Here is a 25,056-nt window from a genome sequence, read left to right as displayed (position 1 = left end):
ACCAGACAGCGGGGACTGTGTGAGGCTGGAAGGATCAAACCCAGATGGTCCATTTCTTTGTGAACTGGCACAGAGTTTCCTAATTATTATTCGTGCAAAGAGAGGCTCCTCTTTGAGTCTGATAGCATTGGCTGACATGGCCCGAGGCAAGGCCGAGACTGACCCCGAAAACACTGCTAAACAACAGCGCTATTCTCCGTGCTGGACATACACACGCACGCATATTCTCTGGCCTGATCATTAAGCCGAATTTAGAAAAGGTGTACCATCAGCAGTGGTGACTCCAGCCTGAACATACCGGTATCAACCTGTAACATCTTTACACACAACAAAGGCAAGCACACCAAAATACATACATACATACATACATACACACCCACACACACACACACACACACACACACACACACGAATCCACCAAAATACAGACAAACACACACTTCAACTCCTACACATGAGTACACACACACCCACACAGCAACACACTGTCACATGCTGGGACTGAAATAGCAGCAGTTAATTATGTCAGTGAGTGAATGAAACCTTTATAGTCCACTATCTTTTTATGGTGTTGATCGTGCTGCTCTTTAGTGCCTTTGTTCACTTACACTACTAAAACACAGTTTAGTCTACAATGAACACACTGTGGAAGCTGTGACGCACACACACTGTACAGTGTGTAATTATGTGCTGATGTCTCCTCAGTTTTAAAATGAACTACGAAATACACAGAAGGACTGACAACATCTGACTCGAGTCCTGATCTTCGGGTCTTGCGACTCGGACTTGGACTCCAGCACTGACTGCATTCAGACTCAGAGGTTGGAGACTGATTTACTAAGATCCCAAATAAAGAGTGTTTCCTTTGTAACATATTGCACGTTTGGCTGGTGTACGTTTTGCGGGTGAGCAACTAAGAATAAATGCGTTTTGAATGGTTTCTTCCATGGAGAGTTTGGACAGAAAGCAGGATGGCCGCAAGCGCAAAATGAAATTCGATCCGATGGTCTGAATAATTTTTCCTTCTGTCATTCCAAAAATGTTAACACGAGTGAGAAAAACTCATTCTCCACTTACTCTTTCGCTGTGCCTATGTCTCCTCCTTGCTGCAATAACAGCAGCCATCTGTGCCCAGTGCTGGGCTGATTAGCATCTTCCTTTCAAACGTATTATATACAGACAGTCACAATCACTGAAATTACTCTCAGGTTTGGTAAATCACAATGCATGTGCTAAATTAACCTATTTGCATTTTCTCCTCCCAGTATTTTGCACACTAGGGCAGAAATGCCCCATATTGGAGCCCATCTTGGAGCTTGACTCAGACTCAACCTTGATGACTTGGACTTGGACTCATGTAATGGGGACTCGACTCAAACTCGTCTTTAGTGACTCAGACTTGAACTCGGACTTGAACTCTGGGTACCAGAGACTCAGACTCGAGGTTTGGTGACTTTACTAAGACACTGCAACTTGAACGAATAACTGTATACATGTAAAGATATTATTCTAATTATTTGTGTTACAGCTCTGCCACAATTCTAGTCTTCTTTAGCTCCTGGCTTCATTCCACACCTGTTACCCATCTAACCATCAAGCGACCAGTCGAAGAACCGCAACTACTCTCCACTCGTCACCAGATTGTTTAGTCTCTGTCAGCATCCAGAATCCCAGCGCCAGCCTCCGCTGTTGTCACCACCACCACTGCCTATCACTCAGTCTGCATTCCTGCATCCATCCTCAGCCAGTCTCCACCATTCCCTGCTTCACCCCCCTCAGTCAGCCAGCAGTTTCCCATGAGTTACATTCACCTCATCTTGTCTGTGTCTGCATTTGTGTCCTAAAAGAAATATTATAATATTTTTCACACAATGGATGTATCTACATAAGCTGAATTTATTGTAGTGACACATTTCTATATGTCATTTATCTTTTTCTTCTGCTGGCTTAATTTCAGTTTCAAGTCGCACAGCCAGAAGACCTGCTGATTCCAGTATTTTTCCCCACACTCAATTCCTATTTCACATTGATCTTTTAATGATCTCCTCAAAATAGAAACATGGAACTATTCCAGATACTGTAACAGTAGGTTCAAGTAAGGGCAACAAGTTTTAATTATTTCAACTTTGCTTTTGATAAATTGTGTTTTTCCATCAGTTTGGCATGGCAGATGGTTCTAAATACTACAACACCCATAATTCTCAACCACTTAAGGGAAAATAACCATAAATGCCAGCATCTAAAATCAACAGAGAAGTAGATAAGAGGACTGAATCTATCTTATGTTTGTCTGTTAAGTGTGGAGCTGGAGCCAAGAGGTGATTTAGCTTAGCATAAAGACTGGAAGCAGGAGGAAACCGCTAGACTACCTACCAACCACTAACCTACCAACACCTCTAAAGTTCACTAACTAGCATGTTGTATCGTGGTTGTTTAAACAGTAGTGCTCAAACAGAGATGTACTATTTCTTATTTGTTGCCAGTGTTAACGGTTCCTGCTTCAATATCCAGACTGTGGTGGTAGTTGCAGCCGGTGTTTATGCTACGCTAAGCTAAATTACCTCCTGGCTTTAGCTTAACAGCTAGATGTGAGAGTTATAACTCATCAAACTCTGGGCAAGAAAGCAGAATAATCTGTTTCCTAAAATGTCAAAGTATTCCTGCAGATTGAATCATCTAATATCAATTGATATTTGATTGATATTCAATATAATATTTATATTGATATGTGCACTGGTTTGTGTCTTTGAGTTTTTATCAAAGAACAAGTTATTAACATAGTTATTCAAATAGGAATCGCTCTGTCACCTGACATCCATCATCTGTTGAGAAAATGAATGACTTTTACTTCCAGAAATGACTCCTCCCACTTCCCATCTCTATGAAATCAGTCAGTAAATAGAGATTAAAGTGATAATAGACAAATTTTCATGCGTTTCCAAGTGGTATTAATGTTGGTTCTGTTGTTGCAAAGACCAGATAGAATATAATATAATACAGTAAGTTTCTCCACTGCTCATTTTAGGAAGGCCACTGCCAGAAAATGTCTTCTTCGTTTAGATTATCAAACAGATAATGACTTATAGATGTTTGTTCCTGGCTACTAGCGTTAGCATGAGCAACATCACTACCACTATCAGTCTGGCTACTGTCCAAAGCGAGAAATAACCGTAAGAATCCCATCTCCACTACAAACCCTGCTCTCAGTGCTGCGATAAAGACAGAGGAAAACAGCTGTTTTGAGACAGGTTTCGAAGGAATTAGGCCTGAATGTTGGTTTGGAGCTCTCCATAGACGCACTGGCCATCAGGACTACTGGGACAAATCCCAGTGGGCCATGAAAGATCCATAAAGTTTTAACAATCTCATCAGTCTCTTCACTGGTCCTCTCTCCGGTCCCTGAGGAATTCCTGTCCCAACTATGGCTCTCTCTGCTGAGCGAAGGCTCGAGGTTGATTCTTTGACTCCTCTGACAACAAGGCTCTTTTTCTTCTGCCAGGTAGAGATTCCACAGTTGCTCCAGTTGTTCCAGCATCTACCATTTCTGTTACCAAGGGAAAACAAAAGCACTACCCTCTTTCTGTTTTGATTACACAGCACCAGATGCACTTCCTTTGTGCCATAAATCAAGCCTTTATTTTTCCCGCAGTATTTCATGCCCGGTGGAAGACAGAATGGCATGGTGAAAGCGAGGCTCATAGGGAAGCACCGATGGTTTCATTATTTGTTCAATTACATTGTGAAATCAACAGTCAAAGCAAAAAACTTGTCTATTTCCACTGTGAGAGAAACACAGTATAAACACAAAGATATTGTAGATGAACAGAAAATGTCGGCGCAATGGGAAAAGTCAAGGACACGGCAAAAGGTGGCGCTAAAAAAGGGCACAGTTATATATCCAATTAAATTTATAACCCACGTTAAGCACATTTGGCAGTCTGGGTTGCAGAAATTGAAAAATGGGGGACGTGTGTCCCCTGGCATGCCCCTTTAACACACACACACACACACACACGCATACACACACATACACACACACACACACTATACTCCTCAATCAAAGCACCGGCAGCTGTAAGCACCATTTCAAGGGATGCCATTATGCAAGGAAAATGTCATTAGCGATTTTACAATTTCACGCATCAGTGCCACTAACATGTCTCTGGAAGACGGCAGGGCACAGACGAAAGGTAAGGGCCCCAAACTCTGAAAGTAAACCCGTGACTGAGATGGAGAAAAGTGAATTCTCCGCTGCAGACCCAGCCCTCCCCTCTACCAGTACTGTACATTACTCAGGCTGGGGCTGCTGAGATTTTTACTGGAATAACATCAGATTTAGTTTTATTCAAATACATGAAAAAAAACAAACAAACTAGAATTACAGCCTCGAGGTCGTATGTCTCCACCAAAGAAGATGCAGGAAATATGGTCACAATCTCCTGTTTCTGAGTTACAGGGTTTAAAGTGTTTTTGAGAAACATTATGATGTCACAGTGAAGGTGACCTTTGACCTTTTGGATATAAAATGTCATCACTTTATCTTATTACACATTTATGTAATGTAATGTATGTAAAATTGTGTCATTAGCGCATGAATTCATAAGTTATGGTCGAAACGTGTTTTGTGAGGTTGTGTTAATGAAATTCCATCTGGGCGTTCCTGACATATCACATTCACAAGAATGTGAGGGCACCGTCACCTTGAACTTTGACCTTTGACCACCAAAATCTAATCAGTTCATCCTTGAGTCCAAGTGGACATTTGTGCTAAATTTGAAGACCTTCTTCCAAAGGTGTGACTGAGATATCACATTCACAAGAATGGGGTGGACAGACAGAAGATCAACCAGAAACATGAGACCTCTTGCCCTGGCTGCCTGTATGTCCCTAAACCCTCCATCTTTCCGTTTGGACCTAAGACGAAAAACCTAATTATTCCTAAAGGTTAAATTGTAACTCACACTTTAAACACCTGAAGGAAACAAGCTATGACCACACACTGGCTTCACCTTTGACTGTAAGCAGCTTTATTAACACTATTAAAGGTTTATTACAGCTTCGATGTTGTTTAAGGTTTGCTCGTAACTTACTTACCAAGTTAATTGCTGTGATCTGTGAAATACAGTACAGCAATACCTGTAAAACTATCTGTTCTGAACATTCATCACAGTTTACGGTCCAACTTCGGTGTCGGTTGTCCTGGTTCATTTTGAACTCCTGAACTAATGTTTTGAATCATTTCTTCTTGAGGCCTTTTAGGAGTAAATTTAGCTAGTAACTTAAGAGAAGAGTGGTGGTGCAGTGGTTAGCACTGTCACCTAACAGTAAGAGGGTTCTGGGCTCGAACTTGCCAGCCAGCTGGGGGATGTTCTCTTTGTGCCTGCATGGGTTTTCTCCCACAATCCAAAGTCATGCAGGTTAATAGGCAACATCAAATTGCCTATAGATGTGAATGTGAGTGTGAGTGGTTGTTTGTCACTATAAGTCAGCCCTGTGATAGACTGGGTGAATGTCCAGGGTGTACCCTGCCCTCACCTAATGTTAGCTCAGATTGACTCCAGCACTTTCGTAACCATAAAAGTTAATATATACTATACGTGTAACATGATACATCGCAGTGCTAAATCAAATATGACCTATGTTTAAAACTGTGTTTGTATTGTGATGATTTGTTCCTTGTCTATCCCCTCTTGATACATCTGTAGTAACTTACTACAGTAACCCTGTCAGGGACCTCTTGTTCACTGTTTAAACATCTGAAATACTACAAAAGTAGAGGAAAAAAAAAAAAAATCTGCATTGTAAATGCGAGTCAAACCGTGGGCAGCAGAGATGGATGACTCTCCTTCCACAGAGAGCCAGACTCTGACAGTCTGCAGATCAAAAGAGGTTATAATTAAGTCACATCCTCAGAGACGTCTTGGCGGGATCAACCAACAAGCTGTCAGCACTGTCAGTCTTTAGGAAGAGAACACAGTGCCATAATTGAGCAGAGCTGGATGTGTACAGTAGGGACACTTTTGATAAGCAGCAAGAAAGTAAATATAATGTACTAAAGCTTGGTGGGAAGGAAACATGTTGCTTGGACTGAAGTTAGACTTTTTTTAAACCAATCATTAGAAAACCTGTAAAATGCCGACTTCTTTTTACAAATGTCAATAAACCCCCCCACACACACACACACTTTTATCAAAGCTGTAATTCAGGGGGATGTGCTCAACAATTGTGTCACTTTTCCGTAAGAAGCCCTGATTGGTCCGGTGTATCGTGGTGAAAAAATAGGGCAGAATGGCTATAAACATGTCTTCCCGAGATACTGCACCCTTCAGAATGACTTGACTGAATGATTTAATATTTTGCTCTAGGTAGGAATGAAACTCCCTCTGGATTCATCCTCATGATTTCCATGGATAAGAGGCTCTTTTAACACATTAAATGCAGCCAAACGCATCCATCAAACAGCACTTCTTCACTGCATTTTTATTAACAGTATCTATTTTTAACATTCTGTAGTCACTCTTCTGTCCAAATGCCAAATCCTCATTCGTTGTTAAACTGTGCCAAGTCAGCAGGGGCAGAAAAAATCGAATAATTCATAATATATCAAAGATAATTATTGCCGCATATCTGAAGAATACACACACCACACCACATACACCACACACACACAGCTTGTTCTACGCCTGGAATTTGAAGAAGAAAAACGAAGCAGAGACAAACACAATGAGCGATCTGTTGGTTCTCAAGTCTGTGTTTAATTGATGTTCATGTTACTTTAATTTGATCAAATTTATTCCCCACTCTGGCAGCATGCCATTTTGCAGCTGTGTTAACAGCTCTACTAAATCAAATTTGGACTTGAAAGCAGGCGTGTGTTTGTGTCACGGCATGGAGAAAAAAAAGGCCTTGATAAAGCTACTGTATCATGGCTACCCTGGGGCTATTTTACAACAAGAGCGCATTGAGGGAGAGTGTTTCCATAAGCGTGTATCCCAGGGGTCGCACACAATCAGTGTGACGTGAAAGCCCACAGCTATGGTGCACTGAAGGAGGCATCAGCACAAAATCCTCTGCTGGCTTGGAAAGCATCACTAAAGGAGAGGGCAGAGTCGCTGTAACACCCGTAGGTAACAGTGTGACCTCTGAAGGGAGAACTACTGTCCAGCATACATGAACTCATGAAGTGTTTTCTAAGCAATTTCAACTTGGCTGATGTTTACAGGCGAAGGTGAGGGCGGCACATATTCAGTGTTAAACCAAACACTGAATACAGCTCAGGAGCACATGTCAAAGTTTTTGGTTGCTCTATATCCTCTGTACACCCTGCACCTCTGATCTTTAGAAGCTGGTCACTTGTATGTCTACACAAATAAAACACCGTCTGTTTAAATTGCAGTATCACTGCTGCACATAAACTCAACCTGACCTTGTTGTGCAAAAGACATTTTAAGACCAGCACAGACTGTTCTTGGAAGGTCAGTGACATTAAATAGCTAACAATAATACAAAAGGATCTGTTTGCAGGCTCCAATACTTAGTTATGCTCACTTCATAGTACACCATACCGCTGTGCCTCCTGGTCCAGTGTGAAAAGGGTTTAAGCACAGCAGCCATGCTAACTAGCTGCTAGCTGCCATGTAGACTTAAAAGTCCAAGTTTTAAAGGTCTCATATAGTATAAAGGTAGATGTCCATGTGTTGTTTGATTATAAAGAAGGTCTAGGTTCTGTATTGTTACTGTGAAAGTATCAAAGCGCTCAGTCCACAGAGAAATGCACACAGCCTGTATTCAGACACTGAGCCTTAAAACCAGCCATCAGGAATTCTGTAACTTTGTGATGTCACAACAAAGCAGTCACCACTCTCAGTCATGCCCCAAGCCCCGCCCACCTGGACCCACCATCCAGTGTTTACCTGAAATTTGCTATATTTTTATTGGATCACTCAGAAAACAGTCAGCCAATCAGAAGAGAGGCTCAGAGCCTTCTCTTTTCTGATTGGCTCACCGGCCTGTTGTTACTAGAGCTCCAGAGAGAAGCCTGAGAGAGGAGATGTAAAACTACACTGAGATGGTTTTTGGTTCTTAAAACCATAAATATATCTTCTTATGGATCAACACTTCAAGTAAAACACAGGAGAAGAGGAAAATATGGAGCTTTAAAAATACACATTTACCGACAGAAGCTTCTCACTTGGAGGACGGGAACACCAACCTGCGGATGAGACGTGATAGATCCATCTTCCCAGTCTGGATAGCAGCTAGCAGCTCACTGTTAGTCCAAAAAGAGAGGCACTCTCATCTACTGGCAAAGAGCTGGAGGAAGTGGCAGGGGAGAGGGACGTCAGTGCAGCCCTGCGTAGACTGGTTAGTATCTCGTACACATGCAGTAAGACGCACATGCATGGACAGTTTTACTTAAGGGTTAATGTCTTAATGCCCTCCCACTGATGGCAACAACATGTCAACATATGTGGCAATGCGCTAACAAAAGGCAGGAGAGATGTAAGATGATGTACGATGTAATGTAATAGATGTAAACGACACTAGCTGTAAATGCTCTAAAACTGGCCTTACAAATGTTTCATGAGGAAGGGAACACATTCACTGCATTTGTTAGACCTTTTTTTTCTTGGTGAGAAATCACTAAATATAACTTTGTTTTCAGGAAAGCTCCACAGGGTATCTTTGCACCTGCTAAATCAAGCCTTGTTTTGATTATGCACATTTACTGTTCATGCAGGAAAATGACAATATAAACCATAATTACGATGGCAACAGGAGTAGTGTGATATGCAAGTGAAGTGTTGAAAATTGTTGTACTAAAAATGTAATTCAAAAAGAACATGCAGGAGCTATCCATCTGGAAAAGGGTTCAAGGTGAACTGTTCAGATTTTACACTTCTCACAGAGTTCTGAAGTTTCAGCTCCACTAACTCCTGTCAGCTCACATGGTTACAAATTGTAGCATATATTAATTACTTGTTTTGTAACTGTGCATTATGAAGATAAATAGCCCACATGTTGTGTTGGGCTTCTTTTGCAATATGTTGGAATTGGCTTTGGAATTTACTGTTAAACCCTGTTTTCCAGTGTTTTATTTGAAGTGTTGATCCATAAGAAGATATATTTGTGGTTTTAAGAACCAAAAACCATCTCAGTGCAGTTTTACATTTCCTCTCTCAGGATTCTCTCTGGAGCTCTAGTAACAACAGGTCGGTGAGCCAATCAGAAGAGAGGAGGCTCTGAGTCTCTCTCTTCTGATTGGCTGTTTTCTGAGCGATCAAATAAAAATATAGAAGATTTCAGGTAAACACTCAGAGAAACCAAATCCTGCAAGGTTGGATGGTGGGTCCAGGTGGGCGGGTCTAGGGGCATGGCGTGGCTGAGACCAGTGACTGCTTTGCTGTGACATCACAAAGTTCCAGAAGTCCTGACGGCTGGTTTTAAGGCTCAGTTTCTGAAAACAGGCTGTGTGCATTTCTCTGTGGACTGAGCGCTTTGATACTTTCACAGTATTAATATAGAACCTAGACCTGCTTTATAATCAAACAACACATGGACACCTACCTTTCCTTTTCACTCTCCTTTAAATAATATTTTTCAGTTGGAACATTGCTGTTCCATGGCTTCCTCCTCCCTCCACCCTCCTGCTTCAGTAGCTGCAGCCATTGAGGTTTGATTTAACAAAGACATTATTTGCTCCAAGAATTAGTCAACTGAACATCACCCTGCCAAGCATGAGAAAAGCATCATACGTCACATAAGGGCTATCAAAGCTCTGTGCTGACCAGTTGTCTCTAGAAGCAGCCTTCAAGAGAACTACACTGCACAATGAAATGGTTTGGGTAGCCTGTGCTGAGAGGACACCAGCACTCTTATTTTCAGCTTGATCAACAGCACTGGCAGATGGGGCAAATGCTGAGCGGCACTCGGGCTCTGCCCTTCAAACAAGAGCAGGCTGCTGAATACAGTTAGAGGAGTACAACTGCCATCTGCTCAAATGATTACAGGTCTGACCAAAGAGAGGCAATATTCACCAACCTCAGAGAAAAATGGGATGCCGTCCCTACCACTCCGACCTCAGAAATAATAGCCTGTGTACACACACCTGTGGTGAGCCACGTCAGCTGTGACCTTGCTCTTGTAAGCATTCGCCCCAGTGTTGCCAGACTGACCTCAGATAAATTACACTTCTTCTGTGCCTTTGTAGAAAATGTAAATTCCGGCAGCTAAGCTGGCAGCTGGATCAGAACACACACAGCATTAAATTAGCTGAGGTGTTTGGGGGTTAAAGAAAGTAAACTGATTCATTATTTATCAGTGATTTATTTATTTATCGGCATAATGCAGCAAAACTCAATCTGTGAGCCGTCTGCAGCAGTGAAATCCCTCCACCGCAGCACAGTCAGAAATTAAAATCCATTCAGACCGTGGACGGTGATTTGTTCGCCACAAGCCAGCTAAGCTGCCTAATTGGGGGCCCAGAGTGAAAGGGTTTTCTTATAAACAGCAGATTGGATTAAGGCATGGCTGTGGAGAAGAGATTCTAAAGATACTGTTCAGAGGATTACTCTTAGCAGATGTGAATATCACATCAAAAGGGATTTGAAAGTGTCAGTCTGTGGTGGATTTATGCACTGTGGGAGCAGCGGGGAGAGAGGATCTGCAGCAGAGGCTTCTTTGTTTTTGGAGGAAAAAGAGCAGTGGAGCTTTTTCAAATCTGACACCACAATGTCACTGTTAAACATGAGCAAGAATATCAGACAGGAAATTGTGCCATGACCTACTAAACTAGACTAAATGCAATAAAGTAATTACTGATCTTTCGCTGTGATGAAGTGGATGTATCCAGTGTCGTACTGATGAGGCAAAATTAGCCAAACCCTGTGTGATATTTTTAAATTAAACCCAACATCTTGCCTGGTTACAGACGTCTAAACCATTGGCCACATCTCAGATTTGTTCAGGGATTCAAATGGGAAGAGTGTTGTTACGGCTGAGAGACAATTTGCAAATGAGAGCTCAGTGAGCAGGATAAAGAATATGGACGTCATCTTCCCACACAGCTTTGATAAAAACAGCAAGACAAAAATGGTGCAGATGTAAAACTCTTAAACCAGCACATTTACATGTACAGCCTGTCAATATGAAAAGGATTGCTACTAGCAAAAGCTACTTCATCTTCCAGGTCAACTAACAATCAATCAATGGGATAGGTATCGCACTTGCAACTGGTTGGTTCAGTCATGATCAGGTAACCTAACATTACCAAATTATTAAAGTTGCTCCAGACATGTTTTAAACTGTAAAAAATCCTCTGCTATGAATCATATTTAGTTTAACATGGTTTTCACACATAAAAACTGGGTCTGAAGCTCATCTCCTCTTACTTCCTCATTGAGAAATCTGGATCAGGCCTTGTGCCCCGCCCACCACCTGCTTGCTCCAGGTGGACAGGTGAAAGAGCAGAGAGTATCAAGATGGTCAGAGGAGGAAACATGTTTGAGCCTCAGTCAGACCCAGACTCAGATGAGGAGTCTGTTGAGACCAGAACCAGAGACTAGCAGACTTATCAGAACAGTTAGCATAGTTAGCATCTTTTACTTGTTTATGTTGTGTGTTAGCTTGTAACTGGCAGTGGCTGACACAGTGTTAGCGGTTGTGCTAATGCTAACTCTCTATCTCTGTACTGACAAGTTTTCATCTTTATTTAGCCCCGCCCCCCGTCCCCACAAGTTGACTGGATTGGTTCCTTAGGTTTGTGACATATGAAACCCTGGCTGTCTGAATCTGTTTTTATGAGACTGTCATTGGTTCACTGCAGGTCAAGGTGGAAATAATCAGTCATGGGGTTGACTGATTATTTCACTCATCATATGTCTGTATTGTACTGTACACAAACGCTATATGGATATTAACAAGGGTTTTGAAGTTATATTACGTTATGTTAAGCAACGAAATCCAACAGCAATTCAGACTGATAACAGGCTGAGTTTCTTGTACATTATTTAAAATATAGCTTCTTTTTCAAAATTTGTTTCATACATGTCATACATTTCATGTTTGACCACCTTTTGTTAATCTGTCCCTTATAAATCCTTTAACTTTATAGAAGAGCTGCAGTTCTGTTCCATTCTTTAAGTCAGTCACAACCTGCATTGTGTAGTCTGGCTATAAAAATAACCATATTTTCTTTTACTCTGCAATTAAAAGGAGTTACACCCCAGTTCTTCTTTTGAAATGGAAAATTTATGGTGCCGTCAACAAGCGCGTGCTGATGCCCACCTTTCATTTATTTTAATTCACACCATACTTCCATCCTTAATTAGCCGGCACTGAAAATAATTAAAGACCTGTTTCCAAGCCTAATGAGTGATTCAGAAGAATTAAATAAGACGCTGACGGCCACACACATTCCAACATCAATCCAATTATCCCAGTGCCCTTGTCAGTTTTGTCCCCATGTGGATGGGACAGACAATCTGAGACCACACCCTCAGAAACACATCAAAGTGTGAGAACCGGTGCTTTGCAGGATCACCTGCCAAGTTCGCCGGATGAGCCGCCGGTCCCCTCAGAACCAACGGGCTTCGATCGCAGTGGGAGGGAGGAGGTTATTAGATTTTATCGGTATGCGTGCCATGTTGGAGGGATTTCCATCCTGAGTGCAGACCAGCAGAAACAGCAGCAGCAGAGAGACACGGAATCTGAATCCACAAGCTGCACAATGACCTGCATTCAAATCCAGTCCTAGCTCTCCTGTCAGTCCTCTGGGACACACACTCTTCAAACTCACACACACCAAATCTATATGAACAGTCATGGATAAGTGGAGACTCAGACATCCCCTCAAACACATCTCCATATGGTACAGACACATTCATCTTTACACACATATGCATATCGGTTTACTCAAACATGAAGCTCATATACTTTACATACACACGGTTGAACATAAATGTATAAACTTCCACTTTTTTAAACTTAGCATGTATACACATACATAGGTTACTCTCAGATACATACTACATGCTCATTCTCCTCACGTTTAGTGTGAGCAAATATAAATGATGATGATTTTTGATCCTTTTTCATTTTTCAAAAGAAGATGAAACTGATGAAGGACTGACACCAGACAGCTGGCGTTGCTAACAGGCATCAACAGCTTTTGTGCTTCGTTACCAACTGGAATGCATCACACTGTTTAGGCTGTGAATAACATTTTTTGCCCTTTTACAACAAGTCCACATAGTGTTGGTCATGCTGCAATTTAAAAATGATGATAATAATAATAATAATAATAATAGAACATTTTATTCATAAGCACCTTTCAAGACAAATAAAATAAAAAGGTCAAAATAATATATGAATACATATTCATACACATACATATCACCCATGGTGCGCAGTCTGGAGGTGGGAGTGTGGAGTAGTTGGCCGTCGGAGGAACATAGTGATCGAGTAGGTTTATAGGGATGGATTTGATTGGATAGACATGGAGGTGCCAAGCTCCGGAGAGATTTGTAGACAAGAAGAAGTATTTTAAAATGAATATGGTAATTTAACAGAGACTCTTGCAGCTGAACTTTGGACATACTGAAGTCTATTTGAGACGTCTTTGCAACATTTAATGTATAGGAAGAGCCACAGTTAGGTGAGAGTGGAGGCTGGTTAATCTCGTGTGTGAATGTTATCACTGGAAAATGGAAAGTATTTAACCTAGCCCTGGTAATCACTGATTCACAGAAAATGTATCTTTTCTTTCAAGAATTTTCAACACCTGCTGAATTACTAGCAAGTCTTGCACACTGTGTGCATCATACCTTATTGGAGGGGGGGGGGGTTAGCTCACACTAGCTGTCTCTCTAACATGGGTCCATATGTGGTGATGCCAAATCACACTCTGCAGACAAATCATAAAAAAAAATGTATGCTATTTAACACAGTTCCAATAGAAAGCATGAAACTGATGTGTAGATATGACAGCCGAATAAAATACTGTGCTGCAATGTATTAATTTTGATGTAAAGTCTAAGAAGAGACAACAACAACAAACAAAACAATCAACAATACAATTCAATTAACTAGAAAAGGTTACAGCTCTGGTTTGCTTTTAGCAGCACTTAACCTTTGATGTAAAAGAATTGGTATCTGGAGTTAATTTGATTTCAGTCGGTGATGTGATCCAGAGTTGACAGCTCTTTATGGAGAAAGCTGATTTAAATTTAGATGTGGTATTTTGCAGTTCCCATTCACCATGCTTTTAGTTACTCTCTCTCGCCTTTGAATACATCTGGAAAGAGACTCAAGCTGTTGATACATTTATAAACTAATGAGAAAACAAAGATGAATAAAGCTTTCAAAATTAAATAGATTGTATCTTTTGTTATAAGTTGTATAAGCTATGAATAGCAGTAGTATTTAAGATGTTTGTGCATTCACAATGTTTAGCAGTGCATATGGTTACCTCTAGTTAATCTAGCTTGCTAAAGTTAGCACTGACTCCCAATGAAATGCCTATGAAGTTATTGGAATTATAGTTAGATTATTAACAATTTTTAGGGCCCGCCCACACAGATATTGCACCAATTAAATTAGAGTACATCATCAGTCAGAACCAAAAGCTGTGTCCTAGTTCAGGGACTGCATCCTTCGGATCTGAAGACCGATCGCGTAACAGAGGTGCAACTAGGCTGTCCCATTTCGAAGGCTGCCAAGAAATGCAGCAACGAAGGCTCCAATGGGTGGATCCTTCGTGGCCCAACCTATCCCAAGATTCATTGCGCGGTTATGAAAATAACATGGCAGCAAACAACGCTGAGAGAGCCTGAGAATTACACTGTTAAATGTAAATATTGGGTTTCAACTCAGTTCAACAGCTAACAGTACAACTGTTAAAACAAAGGGCCTTGAAACTTCAAGTTTTGTATAAAAAAAAAAAAAAAGGTTACATGCTGTCAAGGTTGCTAGGCGACAGGAACAGCACTTTGTGACAACGGTAAGGACGAACACAGCTGGTGATGCAAAGCGAAAATCCTCCGTCAGACCGTATAATTTCAGTTCAGCCTTCGCGGTCTATGATGGCTACCACGGCTACGAAGGCCACTGAGGCCACACCTTTGTAGACGCCGACTTGGGTCACGACTACAGAAACACTTCCACTAGCGCGCACTCACAAACCACAGCTCAGCATTCAGTGTCACTTATCCTGTAGCAAGGCTCTCTTTCATCTCCTCTAGAAGAGTGCAAACTGTGTGTGTGCGTGTTGTGTGTGTGTGTGTGTGTGAGATAGAGGGAGGGAGAGAGAGAGAAAGCGATAGATGGTGGTTGCACTGGTCGTAAACAACAGCAGCAGGGAGATAAATGGGTGGTCCCCCAACAGCTTCATCCCTATGCCCAATCGATGATGCACGATAACGCAGCAGCGAGGCCTTGGGGGAGACGGATGGAGTCCCGTGTCTGCAGCGGAAAACCGCTGTCAAACACACCGGCAGCTGAGCAGCGTGCTGCTTTGCATTTCTGCATGAGGCAATGTTGCAGTTAATTTAAAAGCTCGGAGGAAGCTGGACGTGAGAGAACAGGTTCTTGAGTATTTTTGAAATCTCAGCGACAGTCACGTATGACTTTCAAACCAGCTGGGCTCTTTGTTCGCTTTTTGTTCTCCACTGCTTTGGGGAGTAAAGCAGCAGGAAACATGTTTTCCCCAAGGGAATGATGGATTCCCCATCAGAGCCAATCAGCAACAAATACGTCTCCTTGTTTTGTGCCTCTGCCTCGGGGCATAGGCTGGATGTTTGATCAGTGGACTGCAGCAGGAAATGCAGAATCTCAGCATCCACACTTTGTCCAAATCTAATTTTAATTTAGGTTCTGATTAATTATATGTAGTATATGACTGGATTTGTGTAATTTAAAAACTGCACAAGTGTAGTGATAGTGGTTGACTGTGGTCATGTGTGAGTAGGAGGGAGATGGCAGGTGGGGGATGTGTTGATTTTAATTTCACCACTGTTCTCAATCACTCTTACATCACTCAGACATATCCATAGACCTCTTGAATAAAAAGCTGTGCCAAGATACGAACTGAAAATCACATGATCTGTCACACTTGCCTTCCTGGCTGCAATCTTAGCTGATTGCAAAAATCCTTAAAGAAACAATCTAAGGACACTGAGAGACCATGAAATGAGTGGGTGGCCCCTACAGCAAAGATTTACCCTAAGATTCAAAAATGCTTACACTGGTCCTGGTCCAGTAAAATGTGTAAATGAAGTCAATGTACATGGTGTAAAGAGGAAGCATCACTTCTGTACCATAACAAGTAGAAAAGAAGTAGTGATCCCCTACAAGCACACTTTAAGAAGTATTAAAATACTCTGGAGTAATAATATGTGTCTAATGTGTTGGGTTTTCTACGAAATAAAACAAAAAGATTACCCACTAAAAACATCTAAAATTACATCTACGCCACTGCCCTCCATTGAAAATCCTCTCTCTATGAATATGCTAATATGCAGATATTAAATGCTGGATACAAAATGTTTCCTATTTCGTTGAAAAGTCTATTCTCAGTGTCTGTGCACTGGAGGTTTCACTTGTGTAAGTTACACACTGAAACACAATCGCCTTCCAAACTAGTGTTTAAAGGTCCCATATAGTACAAAGGTAGATGTCCATGTGTTGTTTGATTATAAAGCAGGTCTAGGTTCTATGTTAATACTGTGAAAGTATCAAAGCCTCAGTCCACAGAGAAATGCACACAGCCTGTATTCAGAAACTGAGCCTTAAAACCAGCTGTCAGGACTTCTGGAACTTTGTGATGTCACAACAAAGCAGTCACCGCTCTCAGCCGTGCCCCAAGCCCCGCCCACCTGGACCCACTGTCCAATCTTACAGGATTTGGTTTCTCTGAGTGTTTACCTGAAATCAGTTATATATTTACTGGATCACTCAGAGCCTCCTGTCTTCTGATTGGCTCACTGACCTGTTGTTACTAGAGAGGAGATGTAAAACTACATCGAGATGGTTTTTGAGTCTTAAAACCACAAATATATCTTCTTATGGATCAACACTTCAAATAAAACACAGGAGAAGAGGAAAATATGGAGCTTTAATCTGATTAACGGTGAACACAGATAAATATTCCTCCTTCTGTGAGGCTCAAACATCCAAGTAAAGTAACAATAAACAAAACATACTTCTGCACAGTGTCTGCAGGTATTTTCTCAGACTGCATACAGCCCTGATACAGCCATGACAAAATACTAGCCTCTCCACTCGCTGCTGCTTACTAAGCTCATTTCTGTGAGCATGGTTCATAACTGGGCGACTGTATCAACATTTGTATCAACTCAGACGTCCCCTCATTTGGACCATGGTGGCTGGATGAGAAAGATAACTATGTTGAAAGAGACTCTAGTAACAGCATGAAACAATCAAATAGAGGGGGGCATTCTCTGTGGAAACTGTGTCCTTGTGGATGACACGAAGAAAGTGAAAGAAAAGGAATACACAGTTATAGCTCTACTGCTTTGTCACTGTGCCCAGTCCTCTATTCAACATCACTGGATAAAGTTAATGTTCTTCTGATATGTCCCTAAGCAGTCTGTCCTAATCAGAATAATTTAATAAGAAAGCAAACGATGCCTTGTTACATAACACTGAGAGGATATAGGAGTTTAGGGGTTACAGTGGCCTTGGGAGAGTATGTATATATATTCTACAGGGTTAATTAACTCTTAAAGAAGAAGCCACTGTTTTAAGCTTTCATGTTTAAATATTTAAACTAGACTACTAATAAATAAGCAAATGTGCAAAATGGAAAAGGCTTTGAAAGGCATTTAGACAGTCACGTCGGGCATTAAATGGTAATGCCTTATTCTTCTCGTCCATACTTTATTTCCAGTACAGTTCCTAGAAAGAATTATGCAATCTGCCACTAATTATAGGGAGAAAGAGAAAGTTCTTAGAGAGTAATTTTAGTTAGTTAGTTTATTTTCATAGGAATTGACATGAAAGAGCTGCTCAGTTTGAATTAAATGCTCAGTAAATATAATTCAATAGCTAACTGGATAAAAATCTTTGTGGTGTCTGGGGAGGTGGGGTGACTGACTCATGAGCTCAGTACTTAGTTGTGCAAATGAATGAGGTCGTGGCCATAGCCAGGATTTTACTGATGATGCACTAAGTAGCAAGTGCATTATGGTTTAGGATAATTGCAACGAATCTTTGATCATGACTGAAATCATCTTTTGAGTAATGTAGCCACAGGGCCCAGCTGAGCTTTATTTTGACACGAGCAAGAAGCTGAAATATTCCACTCAAACATCCTCTTGAAATTCTGTTTGAAAAGGAAAATGTATGAAAACAACAGTGGAAGAAAAATAGCTAAATCTCTTTTCACTGCCTGAAAAATGATCCCCTCAGGTGACGGGCTGATAAGAGCAGAAACTATAAGGCGAGGTCACCTTCAGACAAACTGAGCTCTGCGAGATCATTCATCACAGCAGATGATAGATGGGGAGGCGAGACCTCGACATCAGGAGTCACGGGACTTGACTGGGAAAAAACAGATGAGCGCTCTGACGCAGCTGGAGCTCTCGGCCAAAACCAAACAAACATGAGCTGAAATGTCAGATGACAGATTACATTGAGCTTAAGTGACAAGGATTTTGATTACTTTTGCTGATGCATTCATTTGTAGTTCAGTAATTATTAACCCAGAGGGACACAAGATCCAGAATAACCCAAATAAATAAACACCACCTAAATAAATAACAACAAAATGAATTAGGAAGCCTTGGCCACTGGGAACAAATGAGAGATTAAGCTGTTTTTGCTTCATACCCCAGCTGCAAAGGAATAAAATACATATTTCAAACCCTGCAGGATGAGACTGTGTGCACAAGGCAGACTGTTCTTATTTTGTTTGGGGCAAAAAACATTGTACATATGGTTCCATTGTCATGTTTCATTTGTTACCCGACTTTAAAGCTCCATATTTTCCTCTTCTCCTGTGTTTTATTTGAAGTGTTGATCCATAAGAAGATATATTTGTGGTTTTAAGAACCAAAAACCATTTCAATGTAGTTTTACATCTCCTCTCTCAGGCTTCTCTCTGGAAATCTAGTAACAACAGGTCGGTGAGCCAATCAGAAGAGAGGAGGCTCAGAGCCTCTCTTAAGATTGGCTGACTGTTTTCTGAGTGATCCAATAGAAAATATAGAAGATTTCAGGTAAACACTCAGAGAAACCAAATCAACATTGAATGGTGGGTCAAGGTGGGCGGGGCTTGGGACATGGCTGAGGGCGGTGACTGCTTTGTTGTGACATCACAAAGTTCCAGAAGTCCTGACGGCTGGTTTTAAGGCTCAGTTTCTGAATACAGGCTGTGTGCATTTCTCTGTGGACTGAGGCTTTGACACTTTCACAGTATTAAAATAGAACCTAGACCTGCTTTATAATCAAACAACACATGGACATCTGCCTTTATACTATATGGACCTTTTAACATGTGTTCCCTCAAGCAGCATCTGTGACATCACAACTAGTTTGGAAGGCGATTGTGTTTCAGTGTGTAACTTACACAAGTGAAACCTCCAGTGCACAGACACTGAGAACAGACCTTACAACAAAATAGGAAACATTTTGTATCCAGAATTTAATATCTGCATATTAGCATATTCATAGAGAGAGGATTTTCAATGGAGGGCAGTGGTGTAGATGTAACTTTAGATGTTTTTAGTGGGTAATCTTTTTGTTTTGATTTCGTAGAAAACCCAACACATTAGACACATATTATTACTCCAGAGTATTTTAATACTTTTTAAAGTGTGCTTGTAGGGGATCACTACTTCTTTTCTACTTGTTATGGTACAGAAGTGATGCTTCCTCTTTACACCATGTACATTGACTTCATTTACACATTTTACTGGACCAGGACCAGTGTAAGCATTTTTGAATCTTAGGGTAAATCTTTGCTGTGGGGGCCACCCACTCATTTCATGGTCTCTCAGTGTCCTTAGATTGTTTCTTTAAGGATTTTTGCAATCAGCTAAGATTGCAGCCAGGAAGGCAAGTGTGACAGATCATGTGATTTTTAGTTTTTATTTAAGAGGTCTATGCATGCATATATGAGTAATGTAGCAGTAACAGCAATTAAGAACAGTGATAAAAATTAAAATCAACACATCCCCCACCTGCCATCTCCCTCCTACTCACACATGAACACAGTCAACCACTATCACTACACTTGTGCAGTTTCTAAATTACACAAATCCAGTCATATACTACATATAATTAATCAAAAACAAAAAATTCAGTCAGAATTAAAATTAGATTTGGACAAATTATGCATCAATTGGATGCTGAGATTCTTCATTTCTTGCTGCAGTCCATCTATCATACATCTCCGACTGCCCCAAGGCAGAGGCACAAAACAAGGAGACATGGAAATCTCACTATATAAGTTGGCTACATTACAGATTGGATAACAGGTGTATCTTTTTTCCACATAACAACTACTTATAAATGAGTCTGTTCGTTGCTGTTTATCCAAAACAGCCCATCACTCCCACGTGTCTCAGAACACGTCTGGTGTAGCAATTCATGTTGCATGTGTTTAACTTTAGCACTAGACTTAGCATAGTTTGGCATTGTGATGTCACAGAGTGCTGAAGTACACTGCAAGGTGAGAAAGTTACACTCCTGGAGGTTAGAAAAAAAAAATCTTTAGGGGATGTTCAGTCACTCAGTCACTAAAGACAATGTGACACAAGTCACTTTTTTAGTCTCGCACTAGGGACAAGAGTTGAAACTTAGCAATAGCTATAAACTCTCTGTGCAACACATCGTTCCTAATTAAGATAAAAAAAAACATAAAATTAGTAATTCAACACCATGATTGTCATGATTTGCACCTAAATTGACTGTATTTGGACTTTGTGCTATTTATGATTTATGATTTCCTGTTTTATTTTGAAATTATTTTCCTTGCCGCCTTATTTAATGTCAGCCTCACATAAAACCACTCACATTATTGCTCCTCCCTGAAGCCTCCTCTATCCTCACAATCATCTTGATTTGTTGCTTCCTGTTTGGTGCTGGAGAGATCATTATTGAATGTAACGATCTGCATCAGCCAAGACTAAAAATGTACAATAATATTAAACATGTTTGAGTTTATCGGAACGTCAATAGAAAAAAAAAGAAAAAAAAAAGACTGAGGTGCTTTATTAAATTACGAATAAATAATAGAATTTGAAAAACTTTCCATTTCGCTTTTCCAGCCTTTTTCCTTTTCCTATTAGCTAATCAATTAGCTTCATCGTCATTTAGCCTCTCCAGACTTTCTGTGACACTCTGGACCTTCAGTGCTGGTAAGACCCACTGGTTCTCCAATCAGTGCTTGTTACATCCCATGACTAACTGGGATTGTTTACATGGTGTTTTAATCAATGTATTTCTAAAATTGTGTGTTTTATGCAGTTTATGTGTCTAATCTATTTTCAAATCTTAAATATTTATTGATGGATTAATCTATTTACAATTCCTATTTTTAATGCCTCTTAAAATATGAAATTAAAGAACTGCTCTATTACTTTTTCTATTATTACATAATTAACGGCCTACTTGACTGTTATTTCTTGGTAATTTCTTCACATTACTACAAAATGACTAACAGCCTGTAATATAATAATAGAGTATCAAGACTTAGAACATATTGTCTTAATTTATTCTTAATCTAATTCAAATTGTCAGACAGATTTGGTTTTAGAACTAAGATACTGTTTCCACGGTAACATTTCACCATCTATGTAGGAAAGTTTCTTATCATTTTTTTCTGGACTCTTCAGCAGGCACCAGATGATTTTCAGCAGCGATGTCTGCTCTTCCTCTTTAAGTTTCATTTTGTTCTTCTCTATTCTTTGTCAGTGAGGAAGTGTTTGGACTTCATTACAGCTGCAGCGAGGTCTCCACAGATCATTTTTGCCCTGAGCGCTAGCCGCTGATGCTAAGGAAATGTTAATTACCTTGCCAACCATTCAACATTCATACACTCCTCACACACACACACACACACGCATACAGAGAGACAGAGAGAGAGAGAGAGAGAGAAAGAGAGAGAGAGAGAGAGGCTGGTGTCTCTGCCTGTGTGCTTCCTCCTTCTTGCTCTGACTGTAGATCTTGGAGGGAGTGATGCACCAACCAGACACAGCATGGCTCATCCCACAGGCACAAAATGTTCTAGAAACTTCCACAGTCTCTCATCATGCCTGCTATTAAAGGAATGTGGCAGTGCTCAGATGATAAAATAGAAGCCACATAAACTGTATCGTTATGGGATTTTAGTTAAAAACTGACACTCTACCAATTAAAAAACAAACAAACACTTTTAGCATTTTCCAGGATAATGTTGGCACTGATTGCACACCAGTTTAAATGCTGCTCCTAAGGTTACATGATGGACTTGTTTGTTTATAATAATCACATAATCACACTAATTAAAATTATTGCTGTAAAAATGCCACGGTCTCATCATTAAAAGGGCAAGCTACCAATTTTAGACAAAAGGTCAATATAACAGTCGTGGGGTGCACTACTTAGCCTCATCAGGCATTGTGTTTCTGTGAAGAGAGCACTGAAAAATAACCTCGATGATGTCATCAGTTATCCTTGGAAGGGGGTGGAGCCTGTGTTTGAAACAGAGGATGTGGGGAGCCACTGTTTTTGGCAATATATTAGACGCATCATCACATTTATATACAAACAACAGCCCAGACAAATTAGCAGTAAATTGAAGACTCAATGACGTGGACTCGACTGAGTTACAGATTATAAAATAAGATATAAAATAAGACGATGCTCAGGCCATCAGGAGATGTCCCAGTTCTCCCGACGGGCTGTCCTTCACTGACTCCACTTCAACAAAACATGTAGAAAAGTTACGTTTTCTACTGCGTCACCCACAGTCTCTCAGCGTGGTGGACACAACCACAGGGCTCTGCTTGAGCTAACAGCGGGTTGTTATGAAGCTAAATCGTAATCTATAGGCTATCTGCATGTTGATTATATTAGTTTACAATGAATCTTAAAATATGTCATATTGTTAGTTCCTGGCTGAGACAACCCAGGCCCTCCTCCCTCTACCTGCAGGCAGTGAGGAGGGGGAGGACAGGAGGAAGGACTGACACTGACTGATGTCTTCAGTCTATCTAAACTTCTCTCAGTACTTTGATGTCAGATATATTATTTATTTTACTGACATTGTAGATTTCTTTCCAGTGAGATATTACTGAGTTCATAGTGACATCACTGTTGCTGCTCTAGAAACACTTTTTTTACTTGTACTTAAAATATGAATCATTTCTAATCCTGTTCTGAGTTTCTTTTTTTTGAAAAAATGATAATTAAAAAAACAATTCGTTAGTAGGAAAAAGAACTCTGCGCTGCTAGCTTCTATCGCTAGCATATGAAGGGTTAAAGGGAGATAAATATGAATGCCTCCTGTTGGTCAGAGTCTGTTGTTCAAGGTGATTAAACCCAGATTTAATAGCTACAGTTTCGTATTGTCAATGCACAGTATTTCACCACTCACATGACTAACTCTGCAATCATACAACCACCTTGTGTTTTTTTTAATGCAGACCTTCTGTTATGGCTCTGCAGGCCATCCCAGGATTACATTATACCCGTGTAGTTCTCCCTGTAATTAGCAAACTTGGTCGGGGGCTAGGGTCATGACGATGGACGATCATCAGAACCCCATTTGCTCATGACTTTGCCAATGTCAAGGCGACATTTGGCTTGTTTTCCCATTAATGTAGTGACTTATTAAATTAGTATAACATCTAATTTGCCCTGCCACAGTTTCACGTATACAGTATAACAGCATGTAACCATGTTTGCAACACACACACACACATACACTCCGACCAGCTGACAGTCACTGAAGCGCCGCTTGTGTGTAGGAGCTGCTGTGATTTAAGAGTGGAGGAGATCAACAGACAGAACACGTCATTTCATTCAGTTTCTGATCCTGCTGCTTTTCATGGTTGTAAATACAACTTCTGGACAATCATCGAGAGAGAGAGAGAGAGAGAGAGAGAGAGAGAGAGAGAGACAAACAGCTGTTTCTACAGGACTCCTGCTGACTGAATATTGTAGATGCTCTGGTAATTAAACGTAAATAATTATGTGATGACAATTTTGTTTTAACAGACATAAACTGTATTTGTCATCTTACTGTCATCACTCAGGTTATCCAAGAGAGAGAGAGAGAGAGGGGTGAGCAATATGGGACACGCTCGCTCTTTAACGTAACGTACCCCCCCCCCAGGACGCCCCCATCGATGACGATAGGACAATTAAACTATGATTACCCGATCGGTTGGCCTTTTAAATGTGTGTAAAGGAGCCAGAGACTTGAGGATAATCTTTTTCTGTATTAAAAGTTTCATAAAAGTTCAACGAGCGTTCAGGTGCAAGTCGTACGGACACAGATTTGCTTGTGTGCACTTTTCTCCATCAGACATCTGACCTCTCCCCCGTCTTAGCCCCACAGGAACACGGCACTGGTGTGTATGTGCAGGTGTTGTGTATGTCCGCTCGGCCCAGCAGCGCATCACATATGATCCCGTCTTTGTCACCTCATTCTCTCAAGTTGCCCTTTAACCTCTCGCAGGAAATACGGCTTGCCCAGATCCCTGCTCTTTATTGAGGCCAAACTGATAGCCAGGCGCTGGCTGTCCACTGCAGCCAATCATAAACTGTTAGCACGTCTCCCATTTCTCGGGGGAATTCACCACACGACTTCCAACAAGCGGCCGCATCCTCATAAGTCATCGCCTTCCCTGTAATTCCATTGCGGCGGGAAAATGGTGGATTTATTGCCGCCGTGTGTCTGATAAGGAATTAATGAGGGTGATAAAGCGACTGCAGGCCTCCATAACTTCCTGAGTGATCAAAGGATGGTTAGATGACTGCTGTGATGAGTAAGACAGAGCCTTCATCCTCACGGTGCAGCCCAGTCAGCGTTTCCATGTACATGTCAGCCGC

This window comes from Seriola dumerili, unplaced genomic scaffold (assembly GCF_002260705.1).
Source record: "Seriola dumerili isolate Sdu_G_001 unplaced genomic scaffold, Sdu_1.0 BDQW01000138.1, whole genome shotgun sequence".
Lineage (NCBI taxonomy): Eukaryota > Metazoa > Chordata > Actinopteri > Carangiformes > Carangidae > Seriola > Seriola dumerili.
Note: the sequence above shows the minus strand (reverse complement) of the source record.